The sequence below is a fragment of the Mustela lutreola genome, chromosome 8 (genome assembly GCF_030435805.1).
Source record: "Mustela lutreola isolate mMusLut2 chromosome 8, mMusLut2.pri, whole genome shotgun sequence".
Classification (NCBI taxonomy): Eukaryota; Metazoa; Chordata; class Mammalia; order Carnivora; family Mustelidae; genus Mustela; species Mustela lutreola.
In genome coordinates this window covers 105656070-105663250 of record NC_081297.1, presented here as the reverse complement: position 1 = coordinate 105663250, position 7181 = coordinate 105656070, and the positions used below count along the sequence as shown (strand labels likewise).

Here is a 7181-nt window from a genome sequence, read left to right as displayed (position 1 = left end):
CTACTTTTGTGAAATACTTAGAACAGTTCCTGGCAAGCATATGGGCTATTTTTAAAAATTCCTTCTGAAAACTGATGCATATGTGGTAGAACAAAAACTTCGAGCTTTCTAGCTTTCCCTCACTATTGTTCCCAATTTTGGCTGGACATTTCAATCACTGAGAAGCCTTTAGAAATTCTCTTGCTGTACCCCAGGCTAATTAGGTGAAATTTCTCAAAAGGGGGAACAAAGCAGTGGAAGTTTTTAAAACTTCCCAAGGGATTCCACTCTGTAGCCAACACTGAGAACCATTGCCTTAAACCCTATACCAAAGAAAATTCACTGTTTGCCTATTGATCTACTCGTGAATTAGTCATGGTAGATATGAGTTTTTTTCAGACAGGTTCTTTTGCTCTTCAGAATGCAGATTTTAAAGAGAGGTCTATAGAGTGAGGCTAAATCTGATATTCAAGAAACTTCGGAAAAATGCTGCAGTTATTTTCCACCAGACTAAGAAAGAGCCCCAAATCTGACAAGGCAAGGCTCTTTGGGGATCCAGTCCCTGTCTGCTTGCTCCTCCAGTCTCCTCACAGCATTTCCTCCCTGCTCACCGGGCTCCAGCCTAGCCAGCTACTTTTGTGTCAAACTCTTTCTGTCTCGGGGCTTTTCTGTTCCAGGAATGCTCTCTACTTCCTACCCTTTCTTTACCTGGCCATTACTTGATGTCACGCTCAGAAAAATACTCCTTGAGCTTCCAATAAAATCAGTCCCTCTAGGGCTCCCTATTCACCAACACTATAGTTTTCTTCAAAGAACCTACTACAATGTGTAATTATTTGCTTGTGTGATTATTGGCATAATGCCTAACTCCTAGCTAGACTATAAGCTTTATGTTTATTTTATTCTACTTATCTTAATGCCTTATGGCTAACACTGTGCAATATACCCAAGAGCTCATGAATAAATATTTAATAAGTTAATAAATGGAAAGTATTTGTTCTTAATTTTGATCAGTGATTAAAAGATTGAAATTTATGGGCACTTGGGTGGCTCCGTTGGAAGATTGTGTGACTCTTGATCTTGAGGTCATAATTTTGGGCCCGACATTGGGTTAGAGATTACTAAGAGAGAGAGAGAGAGGGAGAAAGATTGAAATTTAGTCCTGAAAGGGGTTTTTAATTGTCTATTTCAAATAGTTTGTGGTTTGAAGAAACTGATACTCAAGGATGTAAATTACTTGCCCCAAATCATTCAGCTAACTGGTGATGGATTGGGACTCTGTCTCATTTCTTCCATTTCTAAATCCAGTGAACTTTCCAGTACTAAGTGATTTGCTACTGTAGATATAAAACAAGAGGATCAAGAAAGTAAATTTTAAAAAAGATTTTATTTTATTTATTTGGTGCAGAGAGAGAGAGAGATCACAAGCAGGCAGAGAACAGGCAGAGAGAGAGGGGAAACAGACTCCCTGCTGAGTAGAGAGCCCAATATGGGGCTCAATCCCAGGACACTGAAATCATGACCTGAGCCGAAGGCAGAGGCTTAACCCACTGAGCCACCCAGGTGCCCTGAAAGTTATTTTTATATATGGAATAAATGAAGATTTAATGCACTCATCATTCAGAAAAACAATCTTTACTGAATAATACAAAGTGAGTGTTAGAAGATACTGAAAACTAACTGAGTTTCAGTTTTCAAGTGGAAGCAGAAGTGAATAAAGGCTTTGTTAATCATTGTGAAAGGTTGCTAATCCTTAGTCCAGATTAGATTACTATTTGGGGGCGCCTGGGTGGCTCAGTGGGTTAAGCCGCTGCCTTCGGCTCAGGTCATGATCTCAGGGTCCTGGGATCGAGTCCCGCGTCGGGCTCTCTGCTCAGCAGGGAGCCTGCTTCCTCCTCTCTCTCTGCCTGCCTCTCTGCCTACTTGTGTTCTGTCAAATAAAAAAAAAAAAAAAAAAAAAAAAAAAATCTTTAAAAAAAAAAAAAAAAAAAAAAGATTACTATTTGGAATGTGCCCAGATCCTCAGAAAAGTATGCTATCTACAAATAGTAAAGCAACCATTCATTAAATTCCTATACCATGCTAAGTGATTTGCATGCATACAACCCAAATCTCTGCAACTTTGCCAAGTAGGTATTATTATTCACAGATGAGAAAAGGAGACTCGTTATCACACAGTTCATAAATGGTTAACATTGAAACCACACCGGTGATTTCTGATTCTCATCAGACACATAAAGAGCTTGGAACTCGTCACGTCCAACCTCACAACAAGAAAAAAGCTGAACAAATTGAAATCAACAATTCTTAGATGTAGCTGAGAAATGAAGTCCCAGGGCAAACTGCTTTCCTGAAAACTGAGAGACAAACAGAATCACAGTTTATAAGAGCAGAAGCCCAGGAGCAAAAGCCAGCAGCTAGAGCCACTAATTAGCAAGAAATCTTTAAACTGTAACTAACAAATTGCTGGAAAACTCACTGCAGACTAGGCTGAGAGTTAAAAGTTCCTAAGGGGCCCAGGATTAGGGGGGGCCCTACACTTTCCTGAATTTTACCTCTAAGAGCTATACCTAGTTTTTACTGTAAGGACCAAAGAACCTATAAGGACCCTCCAGGGGGAGGGGGAAAGTAATCATTTTTATTTTTTTAAGATTTTAAAATTTATTTGACAGAGAGAGAGAGAGCACAAGCAGGCAGAAGGAGAGGGAGAAGCAGGTGCTCTGCTGAGCAGGGAGCCCGACCCATGGCTCGATCCCAGGACCTTGGGTTCGTGACCTGAGCTGAAGATAGCCACTCAACCAACTGAGGCACACAGGTGCCCAGAAGTGTTTATTTTTAAAGTGTTAAAGAGCTCTCAGTTATCCTTAACAAAGTTCTCCCTCAAGGAAAACTGCTTTACCAGAGCCTAACTGACTGGCGTTTAACCAAAGCCTAAACCTACCTGGGGGAAGGGAAATACCCAACTCCAGCCTCCTCTAGCCTTTGACATGGAGGAAAAGGGAATACCTAACTCAGGCTCACTAAAAGTCTGAGACTTAATTTCAGGATTATAGAACACTTCTCCTCCCACACTTGGCCACCCCATCAATAGGGCTCCTGCATAATAACAGGAGATTAAAGCTAAAAGAACTACAAACTTCAGACTCTATTCTTACATTCCTCTTCTAGTAACACCCAAAGACAATTGGGGAGACAAAAACAAGGACACTAGAGGAAATTTTAGCCTTTGACACCACAGCAAAGCAAACATTAAACATAGTGCAACTCCTTGCAGGTAATCATAAAACCTCATACTAAGGCCTACACCTGGTATTGCATGTCCAGCTTCCAACAAAAAATTACAAGGCATGCTAACAGGCAAAAACCAGTCTTAAGAGACAAAGCAAGCATCAGAACCAGATTCAGATATGGTAAAGATTTTGGAATTATGAGACAAGTAAGTTAAAATAATTGATATACTAAGGGCTCTAAAGAAAAAAGTGGACAATATGGAAAAACAGATGAGTAATATAAGCAGACAGATGGCTATCCTAAGAAAGAATCAGAAGACAATGCTAGATAGAAACAGAAATGAAGAATGCTTTTGATGTTCTCATCAGTTGCTGAAGGAAGAATTAGTAAGCTTGAAGGTATGTGAGGCAAAAACTGATAGAACTGCAAGGAGAAACAGCTATATCCACTCTTAGAGACTTCAATACCTATGAGTAATTGACAGATCCGACAAGCAAAAATCAGTAAGGATAGAGCAGAACTGAAGAGCACCATCAATCAACGGAATATGATTAACATTTATAGAATTCTTCATCCAACGAAAGTTAAATACACATTCTTCTCAAGATCACTTGAAACATTCACCAAGATAGACCACATTCTGGGCCATAAAACACACCTTAGCTAATTTAAAAGAATAAACTTCGTACAAAGTTTGCCCTTAGGGGTGCCTGGGTGGCTCAGTGGGTTAAGCCGCTGCCTTCGGCTCAGGTCATGATCTCAGGGTCCTGGGATCGAGTCCCGCATCAGGCTCTCTGCTCGGCAGGGAGTCTGCTTCCTCCTCTCTCTCTCTCTGCCTGCCTCTCTGCCTGCTTGTGATCTCTCTCTGTCAAATAAATAAATAAAAATCTTTAAAAAAAAAAAAAAAAAAAAAAAAAGTTTGCCCTTAGACCACAAGGGAATTAAACTAGAAGTCGATGACAAAGATAGCTGGAAAATCCCAACGTATTTGGAGGTTAAACGATACACTTCTAAATTGTGCATGGGTCAAAAAATAAGTCTCGACAGGAATTAGAAAATATTTTAAGGGGCACCTGGCTGGCTCAGTTGGTAGAACATACAACTCTGGATCTCAGGGTCATGATTTCAAGCCCCACATTGGGAATAGAACTTATTTCATAATAAAAAAAATTTCAGAAGGTGTTTTATAATAAGTAAAAATTAAAATACAACCTATCCAACATTGTGCCTTACAGTGAAAGTAGTGGTTAGATGGAAATTTATAGCATTGAAATGCATTTTATCTTATTTATTTATTTATTTATTTATTTTTAAAGATTTTATTTATTTATTTGACAGACAGAGATCACAAGTAGGCAGAGAGGCAGGCAGAAAGAGAGAGAGAGAGAGGAGGAAGCAGGCTCCCTGCTGAGCAGAGAGCCCGATGCGGGACTCGATCCCAGGACCCTGAGATCATGACCTGAGCCAAAGGCAGAGGCCTAACCCACTGAGCCACCCAGATGCCCTATCTTATTTATTTTTAAAGATTTTATTTATTTTGACAGAGAGAGAGAGGAAGAGCAGGGGGAGTGAGAGAGGGAGAAGCAGGCTCCCTACTAAACAGGGAGCCTGATGCAGGTTTCCATTCATGTGCGTGCCCTTTTCCTGACCTAATCACCTCCCTAAATCCCCATCTCCTAATGTCATCACATTGGGGATTAGGATTTTAAAATGTGAATTTTAACAACATATCAACCAGTATCAGCAAAAATTCAATTTAACAAGTCTCAATTCAGCACTTAGAATAGCCAAACCTGGATTAAGAAAGCAAAAGCAGGGGCGCCTGGGTGACTTAGTCAAGTATCTGCCTACAGCTCAGGTCGTGATCTCAGGGTCCTGGGATCAAGCCTCATATCGGGCTCCCTGCTCAGTAGGGAGTCGTCTTCTCCCTCTCCCTCTGCCCCTTCTCCTGTTCATGCTCTCTGCATCTCAAATAAATAAATAATTTTTTTTAAAGCAAAAAATTAACTAATTAATTCAGATTTGACCTAGTCTCCCCACCCACCCTCAGCTTGAACCTGCTTTAGGCTGGAAGCCTGCAGTGGGAAAGAGGAACACGGTTCTCTGTTCTCTCAGTTCATCGACCTACTCTTCCTCTAGTTTCTAAGAACAAGAGAAATGTCAAGGGCTTTTTGGAGTTCTTATATAAGGTTATGGGAAGTTGATTCAAGGGGCAACAGAAGGCAAAAATAAAAATTACAAAAAAAAAAAAAAATCACAGTAGGTAGGGGTGCCCTGGATGGCTCAGTGGGCTAAGCATCTGTCTTTGGCTTAGGTCATGAGACCAGGGTCTAGGATGGAGCCCTGTATCAGGAGAGCCTGCTTCTCCCTCTCCCTCTGTCTGCTGCTCCCCATCTCCCTCTGCTTGTGCGGTCTCCTCTCTCTCTGTCAAATAAATAAAATCTTCATTAAAAAAAAAAAAATCACAGTAGACACATATTTGTTTGTGGTAGTCACACACATTTCTCTCCCCCATATTTATCAGAAGTGCCCGGTTCTTGTCCTATACATCTTTGATTCACCAACTTCAAAACACAGTACCTAAAGCACAGAAGCACCACACAAATGTTTTTGGGTGACTGGAGGCTGAAACTCAGGTTTCCTTACCTCAAGATTAAACTCTCTCTCTCTCTCTCTTTTTTTAAGATTTTATTTATTTATTTGACAGAGAGAGAGAAAGAGAGCAATAGCACAAGCAGAGGGAATAGCAGAGGGAGAGAGAGAAGGAGGCTCCCCACTAAGCAAGGAGCCTGAGGTGGGGCTCAATGCCAGGGCCCTGTGATCATGACCTGAGCTGAAGGTAGATGCTTAACCAACTGAGCCACCCGGGTGCCCCTTAAGCCCTCTATCACATGAATTCACTGCTCAGGTGTGAGACTAGGGACATCATATAGTGAGAATCAAAACAGAATGTTATGCCTGGGACCAGACCCACTTAACAATCATGGTTTCTTCTATACCAGGACAGACAAAAGGATTTAGATATTTTCTTTCCTTCCTAAAATATTAAATATACTAAAATAATAATCCTGTCTTTGAGAAGGATTATGAATCTTTTTCCCTTCTACACCTTTTTCTTTTTTTAAATTTTATGTAATGAATATATTACCTTAAAATTGAGAAAAAAACGGTTATTTCAAAATATATTTCGATATATGCCAGGGTACAAGTTGTGTAACTGACAGAGAAGCTGCTTATTAATCACTGAGGAAACACACTTGAGAATGGTTAGTGTTTGGACACAATTTAGTGCCCTACTTTATGGAAAAAACTGAATTAATCTTGTTGAATAATATATTAGTCCATTATAAAGATCAACTTTAGGATCAAATTTTATTGGAATTATAACTGAGTTGTTATATGCAGCATTACACAGATTATCACAATAGAAATATGGGGACCTGTATCTACCACATCCAGTTCTAATGAGTTTATTCTCTGGTAATCCTATATGGTAACACCATTTATTGATTTATTTTTAATTTTTATTTTTTTAACACCATTTATTTTTATTTTAAGATGTATTTATTTGGGGGAGAGAGAGAGAGGGCATGCAAGCAGAGGGAGGGGCAGAAGGAGAGGAAGACAAGCAGACTGCTCACTGACACAGGGCTCAATCCCAGGACCCTGAGATCATGACCTGAGCCAAAATCAAGAGTCGGATGCTTAATCAGCTGAGCCACCCAGGTGCTGCTAATCCTTTATGATATTGCTATTTAAGACATTGTAGCCTGATGAGATTAAGAGAAAATAATAGAATCCCTATCATTAGTCTAGCCCCACAAATGGACTTAAAAACTATATTTCGTCCTAAGGAAACGTTTAGTGCCCTTTCTACATGTGCATTTCTAAGAACATGTACACAGTTCTTAGCAATAGGGAGACCAGTAGTTTGAAGAAAAAGGTTAAGTATTAATATGCTGAATTAGTAA

General features: G+C 39.9%; 1 protein-coding gene across 1 annotated transcript in view; it reads right to left on the bottom strand.

The window, feature by feature from the left end:
• The window catches only part of TMEM19 (transmembrane protein 19), a 35091-nt gene that overhangs the window by 6968 nt on the left and 20942 nt on the right, over positions 1-7181 (bottom strand). The window lies entirely within an intron of this gene.